Source organism: Silurus aristotelis (genome assembly GCF_946808225.1).
Source record: "Silurus aristotelis genome assembly, chromosome: 12".
In the NCBI taxonomy this organism is placed as follows: domain Eukaryota; kingdom Metazoa; phylum Chordata; class Actinopteri; order Siluriformes; family Siluridae; genus Silurus; species Silurus aristotelis.
In genome coordinates, this window is record NC_139585.1 from 937,690 (window position 1) to 948,561 (window position 10,872).

The 10,872-nt window shown below is 41.1% G+C and overlaps 1 protein-coding gene and 1 long non-coding RNA gene across 8 annotated transcripts in view; one reads left to right on the forward strand and one right to left on the reverse strand.

Moving 5' to 3' along the window:
* LOC310734943 (calcium-activated potassium channel subunit alpha-1-like) overlaps nucleotides 1–10,872 on the forward strand; it is a 123,737-nt gene that overhangs the window by 5,667 nt on the left and 107,198 nt on the right. The window lies entirely within an intron of this gene.
* On the reverse strand, nucleotides 6,896–7,371 carry LOC310735038. The gene is made up of 2 exons (XR_014536194.1): nucleotides 7,087–7,371; nucleotides 6,896–7,042 (listed from the first exon to the last, which is right to left on the reverse strand). It is a non-coding gene; the product is annotated as an uncharacterized lncRNA (long non-coding RNA).

Below are 10,872 nucleotides of genomic sequence, written 5' to 3' on the forward strand. Positions count from 1 at the left end.
TACAATAAAAATACATAAACTTTAAACATTTTATATATAAATAAATACAACTTTTATTAGAAACATGAGAAATCAATCTGAACTTTATCTTAAACTACAAAATATTATAAACCATGAGTCACGGAGTCACACAGCTTTATTTACACATGGTGTGATTTCTACAGCTATTGTGTCTACAAACACACACACACACACACACACACACACACACACACACACACACACACACACAGAGTAATGGGAGTTTCCGTTTTTTCGGAATGCCCTCAGTGATGGGTATCTGCTGATGTTTCCTCTGTGTGTTTCTGCTCAAGAGGTTTTGCGATGATTGGTAGCACTTTCACAAACAGGCTGTGAACCATTACACACATCACACACTCCAGATACATTATCTCCTCAGATTTATCCTACACTCCTAACTCATCTCTGGATGTAAGACTGTAAGACTTGTAAGAATCATGTGGAATGGATCAGGGTGGAGAACAATCTGGGAGTGTCTACAGAAACCACGTCAGCACTGCACTGCAAAGAATATGCGTCTAAATGTAAGAAATAAAAGCATGATGTAGGAAGTTACAGACTAGAAACAAGTGAAATGATCTGCCAGTGCAGTGAGATAATTACACTTAGTAACATTTCCTAAAATAAGAAAACAAATCTGATCTTTAGAAAAAGAACAAAATATCTTAAAATAAGCAATAAAACACTTTTTCCACTAATTAACTTAAAACTAGCTTTTATTTAAACAGTTTAGATTATTATAAATAATTATTTATTCAAATGAACACAAAGTACAAAGTCTTGTAGCACACAGTAGTTATGATGTAAATACAGAGTGAAATCATTACTTAATGAATGTATTTTGTCGTCACTGAACACCGAAAGATCTTCAACATGAGAAACAGAAATTAAACTACAGAAAAATTCACTGTAATAAAAAGCCATAAATATTTTAGATCAAGAACAAAGTTCCACAGAATAAGAAGTGTACTGGATAATGTTTCTAAAGAGTGTGGTGACGTCATACTGCAGACTTTTATCACTTGTTATCAGGTTGTAAATAAATGTGTTGATGTCGACATAAAACAAGTGTTTGAATAAATAATACTAATGAACATTATGATAAAACTAATGAACCGTAAACCAGTTATTCCAACTACAGTAAATTCTTACAAGATACAAGGCTTTAAATGACTCTGATGTAATTAATCTCAATTTACAGGTAAAATAACCAACTTTCAGCTTTTCTAAGTAAAAAAACAAAAACAAAACGAATAATAATAATCATAATCGTACACAATCTGCTCTTATATCATATTTTATTCTCAAAATAGCATCAATACGATTTTTATGGCTGGTAATATGTAAGTCGACCAGATGAGGAGTTTTCGCAGTGTACTGTCATTATATTCGACTGATTTTTTTGGCTGTAAATGTTATTTCACTTAAAATGAGACAATTCTTTACAAATGGTTTTTTTTATAAAATTAGCTTAATTAACAGTACAAACTGGGAAAGTACTGGACCTGATGTGACTGGACCTGCATTCTCTGTCATCCTAAAATAATTTTGCATCTCAAAAAACTAAATTACTAACAAAATGATAGACATTCATAAAAGGAAGAAAACAAAACAAAATAAAACCAACATAAAATGCTGGAGAAATTTCTGGAGAAAAGTCTGAAAGCTGTTGTGGAACTCTCTCCTCCTGAGCTTCAACTCATTTTGATGTATTGTAGGGCCAAAAGTATCTGGACCATAAGATTGCAATGTGCTTCTTTCCCGTTCCACATTTAGTCTCAATTTGCCGTTCTAATGAGCTCCACTCTTCGGGGGACATGTTTCACTACATTTTGTGGAGATTCATTCAGCTACAAGTGTGTTAGTAAAGTCAGGTAGTAATGTAGGTGAGAAGGTAAGGAGGTTCCTGGGGTGCAGTGTTCACATCCATCCCAAAGGTGTTTAATAGCATTGAAGCGCTATAGCAGAAGATCTTCCATATCATCCAACCCATGGAAAGCAGATCTTTGTGGAGATGCCGTTGTGCACAGGGGCATTGTTATGCTGGAACTGGTTTGGGTCTCTTAGTTCAAGTGAAGGGAAAATGTCCTTTTCCTTCATCTAAAGATGTCTGATACAATTGTGTGTATTCAACTTTGTGATAACTGTTTGGAGAAGAACCACATCTTGGTGGAAATGTCAGGTGTCGCAATACTTTTGTGTGGGTTGTGTGGAATGGAGTCATTGTAGAGCAGAGTAGTTTATTGGAAAAGAGAGATGATTGATAGATAAGTCATGAGTGAGGGATGAACCTTCATACACAAATCGACTGATTCCATCAACTACATTTTCATACTGCACTTCCTGTTGAAGCGTAGTGGACAGAGGAGCAAAAATACACACATCCTTCACTCAGTAGAAGTGCAGATCCTGATGTTTTAAAAGATTCTGGTAAAAGTTGAAGTTCTGACTGCACTTTTTTACTCAAGTTAAAGAAGTTTGTGCTCCGACATGTTCTTCAGTAAAACGCAGTGATTATTATTACTACCTGTTTCACGCTGTAACTGAACCTCACATCATATTAATATTCAGGCTGTCAATCAATTCAAATATTGAATCGCAACTTCATCGCACATTCTCTCTGTTCTAAATGTACCATAAATAAATACTTTATGTTTTTACTAATAAACATGAGCATGGAGAACCCTAGTGACGCTTTATTCAAATGTATGTTTATTATTAGTGAAACCAAACTCAACATGAAGCATGAAGACACGATATTCTCATAAATGTTTTCAATTCATTATAATGTTTTAAATTGCGTAAATGATCAGGACACCAAATGGAATCTTTGGTGTGTTTCTTACTGCCTTCCATCTGCTCATTGTGAGCTTCAGAAACTAGTCCATGTCCACGGTGTCAGAGAGACAGGAGATGATCCACCAGTGGATTGAAAAAGCAGCGCAATGGCAGGAAACAGGCTGATGTGCTGAAAACGGCGTGTAGAAAAAAGAAAAGAAAAAAGAAAAGAAAAATTCATTTTATCTCCACATTATCTGTGTAAAGCTGCTCTGAGACAATGTTCATTATTAAAAGCTCAACACAAATAAACATTTGCCCCTAATTAATGATCTGGTAACAGACAGGTAACATGGGAGTGAGTTTTAACACTTTTACAATCATTAACATTCAATAGACAGGTCACGCCCAATACAATAATCCTGTATAACACATAAGTGTGTCCTGTCTAGACGTTTTAAAATATTCTGGTTAAAAATGTAAAAATGTATTTGAAAAAAATTGTCAAGACAGGCCACGCCCACTGTAAACAATCCACTAAATCTTTACAAATATTCCAAAAGCTCCATTCGAATTAAAATCCTCTAAACAGTCCACACCCACTAGAGATATTCTAGTAACACCAGAAGGGGTCCTGTCTAGACTTCTAAAAATATATCCTTAAAAAAAACAGGCCACACCCACTACAATAATTTGGTAAAATGGATGGGTGTGTCCTGTCTAGACGTTTTAAAATTTTATGTCTAAAAATGTAAACATGTATTTTTAAATAAGTCTAGACAGGCCACGCCCACTGTAAACACTCTGCTAAGACTTTTAAAAATTAAAGGTCCATTTCAATTTAAATTCTTTAAACAGGTCACACCTACCAGAGACAAACCATTGACACCAGGAGGGGGTGTGTCTTGTCCAGACATTAAAAATAATTCTGAAAAAAAATGTATTATATTAAATTCGATATAATATATATAAATATATTATAAATATAAATATATTAAATTCTGGATCATGTTTAGATACGGCTTCTTTTTTGACCTATAGAGTTTTAGCCCGGCGACGGCGAATGGCACGGTGGATTGTGTTCACCGACAATGTTTTCTGGAAGTGTTCCTGAGCCCATGTTGTGATTTCCATTACTGCAGCATTCCTGTATGTGATGCAGTGGCGTCTAAGGGCCCGAAGAGCACGGGCTTCTCGTATGGTTTTCCGGCCCTCACCCTTACACACAGAGATTGTTCCAGATTCTCTGAATCTTTGGATGATATTATACACTGTAGATGATGAGAACTTCAAACTCTGCAATTTTTCTCTGAGAAACTCCTTTCTGATGTTGCTCCACTATTTCTCAATGCAGCATTGGGGGAACTGGTGATCCTCTGCCCATCTTGACTTCTGAGAGACACGGCCACTCTGAGAGACTCTTTTTATACCCAATCATGTTGCCAGTTGATCTAATAAGCTGCAAATTGGTCCTCCAGCTGTTCCTTATATGTACATTTTACTTTTCCGGCCTCTTATTGCTTCCTGTCCCAACTTTTTTGGAATGTGTAGCTCTCATGAAATGCAAAATGAACCAATATTTGACATGACATTTCAAAATGTCTCACTTTCAACATTTCAACATCTTTATTCTATTGTGAATAAAATATACGTTTATGAGATTTGTAAATTATTGCATTCCCTTTATATTCACAATTTATACAGTGTCCCAACTTTTTTGGAATCGGGTTTTTAGATCATTAAAGGATCTTCATGTTATATTACACACACACACACACACACACACACACACACACACACACACACACACACACACACACACACAGCAGCTGTTGACTTTATTACAGGCCTGTCAAACATTACCCTGCTGTGAATTGTGGGTATTTCTAGACAGCTGCTCTGTCAGGATATTTAACCCTTCAGGCTGTGAGAGGAGGCGGAGCTATGAGAGGAGGCCTTATCAGTATCTTCTCAGATGATCCTGAACACAAAGTCTAATCTAAAAAACTCCAATCTACTGAATCTGATCATCTGATCATGACGATCAATTAAAAGAGAAGAATACTGATAAAAATTTGTCTTTTTACTCACAATAAAACGGATAAATTAATTAACAGATGAATCTGGTATAACCACACCCATAACCACACCTATAACCACACATATAACCACACCCATAACCACACCCATAACCACACCTATAACCACACCCATAACCACACCCATAACCACACTAATAATCACATCCATAAACACACCCATAACCACCCTCATAACCACACCCACTATGACATGCCTATCTCTTGCTCTCTCTTTTACTGTGTCTCTGTTTGTTTCTAGAGGATAAAGAGAGAAAGGTAGAGAGAGGTTAGGTACAGACAAGCAGAAGAATACAGACACTTTGTCTGGTCACTAGCCCCGCCCATGTTTCATCCGTAGCATCGCCCACACCACATCATGAACACCTATTGATGCAACAGAACATCTCCACGTCTCAGAGAAAAGTGACAGCCACATCACTGCTGCAGTGTGTGTGTGTGTGTGTGTGTGTGTGTGTGTGTGTGTGTGTGTGTGTTGGTGGGTGGGTGAATTAAATATCTCACAGAGAAGGATCATTAAGAATGAGGTCAACTCTAAATCCATCTTTCTCTCTCTCTCTCTCTCTCTCTCTCTCTCTCTCTCTCTCTCTCTCTCTCTCTCTCTCTCTCTCTCTCTCTCTATACAGATATATACAGATGGTCCCCAAGTTACGATGGTTTGACTTATGATTTTTCGATCTTACGATGACGAAAGCGATGCGACAACATTTGTAAAATATTTACAATTTCATGCAACAAGTGGGAGCGTCTGATGTAGGATACATCAGACGCAGCTGGGATGAGCGAATCTCTCGCCCTGTGAGATGCCTCACTCTCACTAGCGCTCAACAGAGTAAAGTTTCTCACTGTGTATTTTTTCTGTTTAAACTGGTTTCAAACAGCAACTTTAGTGATAAAAGCATCCAAGCACCAAGTATGTCTCCTGCTTATAGTGGAAAAAAAGAAGAGGAAAGCAATTAGTTTAAAGCACATTTATTATGTCATACAAAATCTTTTTTTTAATATTTTTAATTTTTAATTTCTAATTACACTTAAGAAAAAACCCATTCTGCAGCCATGTTTTATCTTGTTACCATCTGGATCAGATCGGATTGTTACTCAGATCGGATTGTTACTCCTCAGCCCTGCGTGTATTACTGTGTACTGGATATTCAGTAGAAGGTTCCTGGGCCGGATTGACAGAGCATCCTCGCACTGATCGCCAAGAAAGTCTCACTTAAAATATCCCTTGACTTGATGTAGTGTTTCTGAGTAACTGAGTAAAGTAAAAGTGTGTGTTCAGAGCTGGCATCGAACCCCAGCTACTTCTAAACCGCAACATCATGCTACACTCATTACCATTCACAAAATGAGGGATAGTTTATGACATTCACATTCCAAACACTGCATTGTGCATCTCTCCTCCACTTTCATGAATACCAAGTCTGGTTTTTAGATATTTTTAGACACACACATTGTGTGTGTGTGTGTGTGTGTGTGTGTGTGTGTGTGTCTGTCTCCTGATGCTTGAACATGAAGCTCTTAAATTTGTGGAGCGTTCTCAGCTAATTAAGAGAATAGGTTCCAGTGATTTATAAGCAGCACTTAGCCGCTGATGAAAATGAGTGCAGATTAAAAGGATGGAAAGATGGTGTAGAGAAAGAGAGAGAAAGAGAAAGAGAGAGAGAGAGAGAGAGAGAGAGAGAGAGAGAGAGAGAGAGAGAGAGAGAGAGAGAGAGAGAGATGGGGAGGGACAGAGAGAAATTAAATTGATGTGGGGCTGAATAATGCAGAGGTCTGGTGAAATTGTCTCTGCTCTAATGTGCTTCTGTGAGCTGAATGTTGATGTGGATGAATGGAGGCTTTGGAGGGGGCGGGGTTGTTTTGGAGGGGGGTAGGGTAGTGTTGGGGGGTGTTGTATTAGGGTGTCTTGGGGTGGGGTTGTGTTGGGAGCAGGGTTGTGTTGGGGGTTCTAACAAATTTCACTGCTTTCACACTGGGAAAAAAGAGAGACAGGCAATAGTTCACCAAGCAGAGCTTTCTTTATTTTACTTTCACTTTCGCCCCAGCGTTTTCCTTTCCAGTACTCCAAAAACCTTTCCTTAGCCCCCACTCGAACCCATTTGCAGATCATGCACACCTTTCCTTAGTGCCCGCCCAAGCTGCTTTGTGGACTGGCACGCCTTCTTATTGACATCTGCCAGAGCACACTCGTGGATCGGCACGCCTTTCTCTATGCATCCACCCACGCTCAGTTACCATTCGGAGACTCTTCCGTTCTTCTCTGCTTGGTGTCTCTTCCCATGAGGCTGGTGTCTTTCTCCTTTTTATTGCGGTCGCCAGATTGGAAGAGAGTGCACTAATTAGTCTAATCAGCTACAGGTGTAGTCTTACCGCTCATTCTGTCCAGCTCCACCCTCAACTTGCGAACCACTGCCACAGGGTTTTTGGGGGGCAGGTTTGTGTTGGGGCGGTGTTGAGGGGCCGGGTTGTTCCATTTTCACAATGGAAATGTCTCAAAGCAGCTTTAAAAAAACTGTGAATGATGTGTATTTATCCGTGATAATAGAGCCTGGGGTGACTGTGGCAAGGAAAAACTCCCTTAGATTACATGAGAAAGAAACTTTGAGAGGATCCACACTCAAAAGGGGAATCTCAAACTCCATTGGGTGATATCAAGTGTGTGATTACAGTCTTTAAACACTACAAAACACAGAAAAGTGAGAACTAACATGAGCACCGAAATGTAAGATTATAAGTAATGTTCTTTTTACAGTCTTATACAGTTAGTTGACGTTGTGGAACCAGGAGCTACTGAGCAACTCATAAAATAGCTCAACATTTGAGATAATCACAGATCCAACACCAACTTCTCCATGCCAGAGCCTTTAAACACTCAAAGAGGTCCAATGTCCAAACTCCACATGAAGTGGGATCCAGTTGGCGCTGGTACGTCTCTAGATGGTTTGGGATGTTTGCAGGCATCTACTTCTTTAAAGGTCCTAAGGTGGGATGTGACTGGAGCTGGAGCAACCTCAGGGTGTCTCGGGATGGGGAGAGAAAAAGAAGCAGTGAAGAGGAATTAGTGTAGCTGCTGTTCATGATATTAACAGCACAAGTTGATAATGTGATGTGATCAGATGTTCTGGAGCACAAGGTTATGATGTGATGTGTGTTATGTGTAGAACTCGCTACAAAGATACGTCTTTAATCTACACTTAAACTGGGAAAGTGTGTCTGAGCCCCGAACACTGTCAGGAAGACTGTTCCAGAGTTTAGGAGCTAAATGTGATAATGTTCTATCTCCTTTAGTGGACTTTGCTCTTCTAGGAACTACTAGAGGTCCAGAGTTTTGAGATCTCAGGGAGCGTGACAGATTGTAGCGTGTAAAGGACTGGAGAGATACATGGAGATAAACCATTTAGAGTTTTATAAGTAAGTAGCAGTAGTTTGTAGTGGATTTGAAACTTAACAGGAAGCCAGTGTAGGGATGAGAAGATTGGGGTTATATGGTGATATTTTCTCGACCTTGTGGGAACTCTGACTGCTGCATTCTGCACTTGTGTTGCTGGGGTTGTGGGGCAGGGTTGTGTTTGGGGGTGTGTTGAGTGGCAGAGTTGTGTTAGGGGTATTTTGGGGGAGGTTTGTGCTGGGGGTGTGTTGAGGGGCAGGGTTATTTTGGGGATGTTATGGGGCAGGGTTATGTTGGGGGGGGTGTTGTGGGGCAGGGTTGTGTTTGGGGGTGTGTTAAGGGGCAGGGTTGTGTTGGGGGTGTGTTGAGGGGCAGAGTTGTGTTAGGGGTATTTTGGGGGAGGTTTGTGCTGGGGGTGTGTTGAGGGGCACGGTTATGTTGGGGTGTTGTTGGGAAGAGTTATGTTGGTGGGGTGTTGTGGTGCAGGGTTATGTTAGGGGTGTTGTGGGGCAGGGTTATGTTAGGGGGTGTTGAGGGGGCAGGGTTGTGTTGGGGTGTGTTTAGGGGCAGGGCTATGTTGGGGGGGGTGTTTTGGGGCAGGTTTGTGTTGGAGGTGTGTTTAGGACAGGGTTATGTTGGGTGGTGTGTTTTGAAGCAGGTTTGGGTTGAGGGGCAGAGTTATGTTGAGTGGTGTTGAGGGGCAGGGTTGTGTTGGGGGGTTGGGGGCAGGGTTATGTTGGGTGGTGTTGAGGGGCAGGCTTGTGTTAGGGGGTTTGGGGGCAGGGTTATGTTGGGGGGTGTTGAGGGGCGGGGTTGTGTTGGGGGTGTGTTTAGAGGCAGGGTTATGTTGGGGGGGTGTTTCGGGGCAGGTTTGTGTTGGGGTGTGTTGAGGGGAAGGGTTATGTTGGGTGGTGTGTTTTGAAGCAGGTTTGTGTTGGGGTGTGTTGAGGGGCAGGCTTGTGTTTGGGGGTTGGGGGCAGGGATGTGTTGGGGCCAGGGTCGTTTTGGGATGTGAGGTTGTTTTGGTTGGAATTGTATGTTCTTTAATTTAACTTGAATTGTATAATTTCTGGATGTCCTCAGTAAGAGCAGTGTTTAGAGAAGTAGACAAGATCATGTTTTAGTCTCATCTCATCACTTGCACTATTCTTATTCATGATTTAGAGACCTAGGCTGAAGGGGTTATGGAGACCTGGGCTGGAGGGGTTTTGGAGACCTGGGCTGGGGGGGTTTTGGAGACCTGGGCTGGAGGGGCTTTGGAGACCTGGGCTGGAGAGTTTTTTGGGGACCTGGGCTGGAGGGGTTTTGAAAACTGGGGCTGAAGTGGAAATGACCAAAAGCCAGATAAACAGCTTGTGGAATTAGTGCTGTGATGGTGATGAGCTCAGTTCAATTTGAAGGGAACAGCAGGAGGTGTCTGCTCACTCCAAAACTCTGTCATCTCTCATTTGGGGATCGGAATAGTTTCCTCCATGCGCCGCTTTGACAAACACAAATATGTGTGACGAGGAGGCGGGGGAGTGTGTCATAACACATCACTACTGAGTCTGAGAAAGCACTCTGAATTACCACACTGCTCTCCAAACCGTACTAATATCTACACTACTGCTTGCATTCTGTTCTGGCGAAGGCTTGACTGAGATTGGCTAGAAGTTCAGTTGTGAACAGTGGATTGTGATTGTCTGGAAGTTCAGGTGTAAATGTTGGATTGTGATTGGTTGATGTAGGTGAGGTGAGGAGGCCTGGGGGGCAGTCAGTGTTCACATTAATCCCAAAGGTGTTCAAAAGGCTTCAGGTCAGAGCTCTACAGCAGGAGATCTTTCAATCCATCCTATGTGAATCATATCTTAATGGAGCTGGCTTTGTGCATGGGGCATTGTCATGCTGGAACAGGTTTGGGAAAAAACAAGATATGGCTGAAAAAGAACAGTGTTTTAAATTGAGTTAAAATGGCTGATTCACATCCTGCCGACTTACAAAGTGACCCTATTGCTCAACCCTGCAGGATGTTGCACAGCCCCGTTATGGTTACACAATCCTGCAGTGCACAGACCCACAGCCGGTCCAGTTACTGCACAGCTTTAAAGGTAAAACTCGCACAATCTGGGCCAGTTTCAGTATAACTGCACGCTCTTATAGATTCACACAGCTCCCTATACCATGCTATTAAAATCTTTATTAAAGTAGACAAATTTGTGATGTGATTTAATTTGCACTTTGGTGCTCTATGTCTTCTGCCAGAGGATAACAGCTGGTCCTCTGACTGAGAGACATGGGAGTGCATCTGCTACGAGTTTCCTACGAGCTTCTCTGAGCAAAGTTTAGAGATACACTGGAAAGGCTTTTTTAAATGAAGAAAAAGACCATGTGTACAACACCACACACACTAAACACTCCTAACCTCCATACCACTACATACACTATTCTGCACCCTGAGTACTGATTACTATACTCATCCCATCTCACCCTGAGTACTGATAACTATACTCATCACACCTCACCCTGAGTACTGATTATTATACTCATCACACCTCACCCTGAGTACTGATTACTATACTCATCATACCTCACCCTGAGTACTGA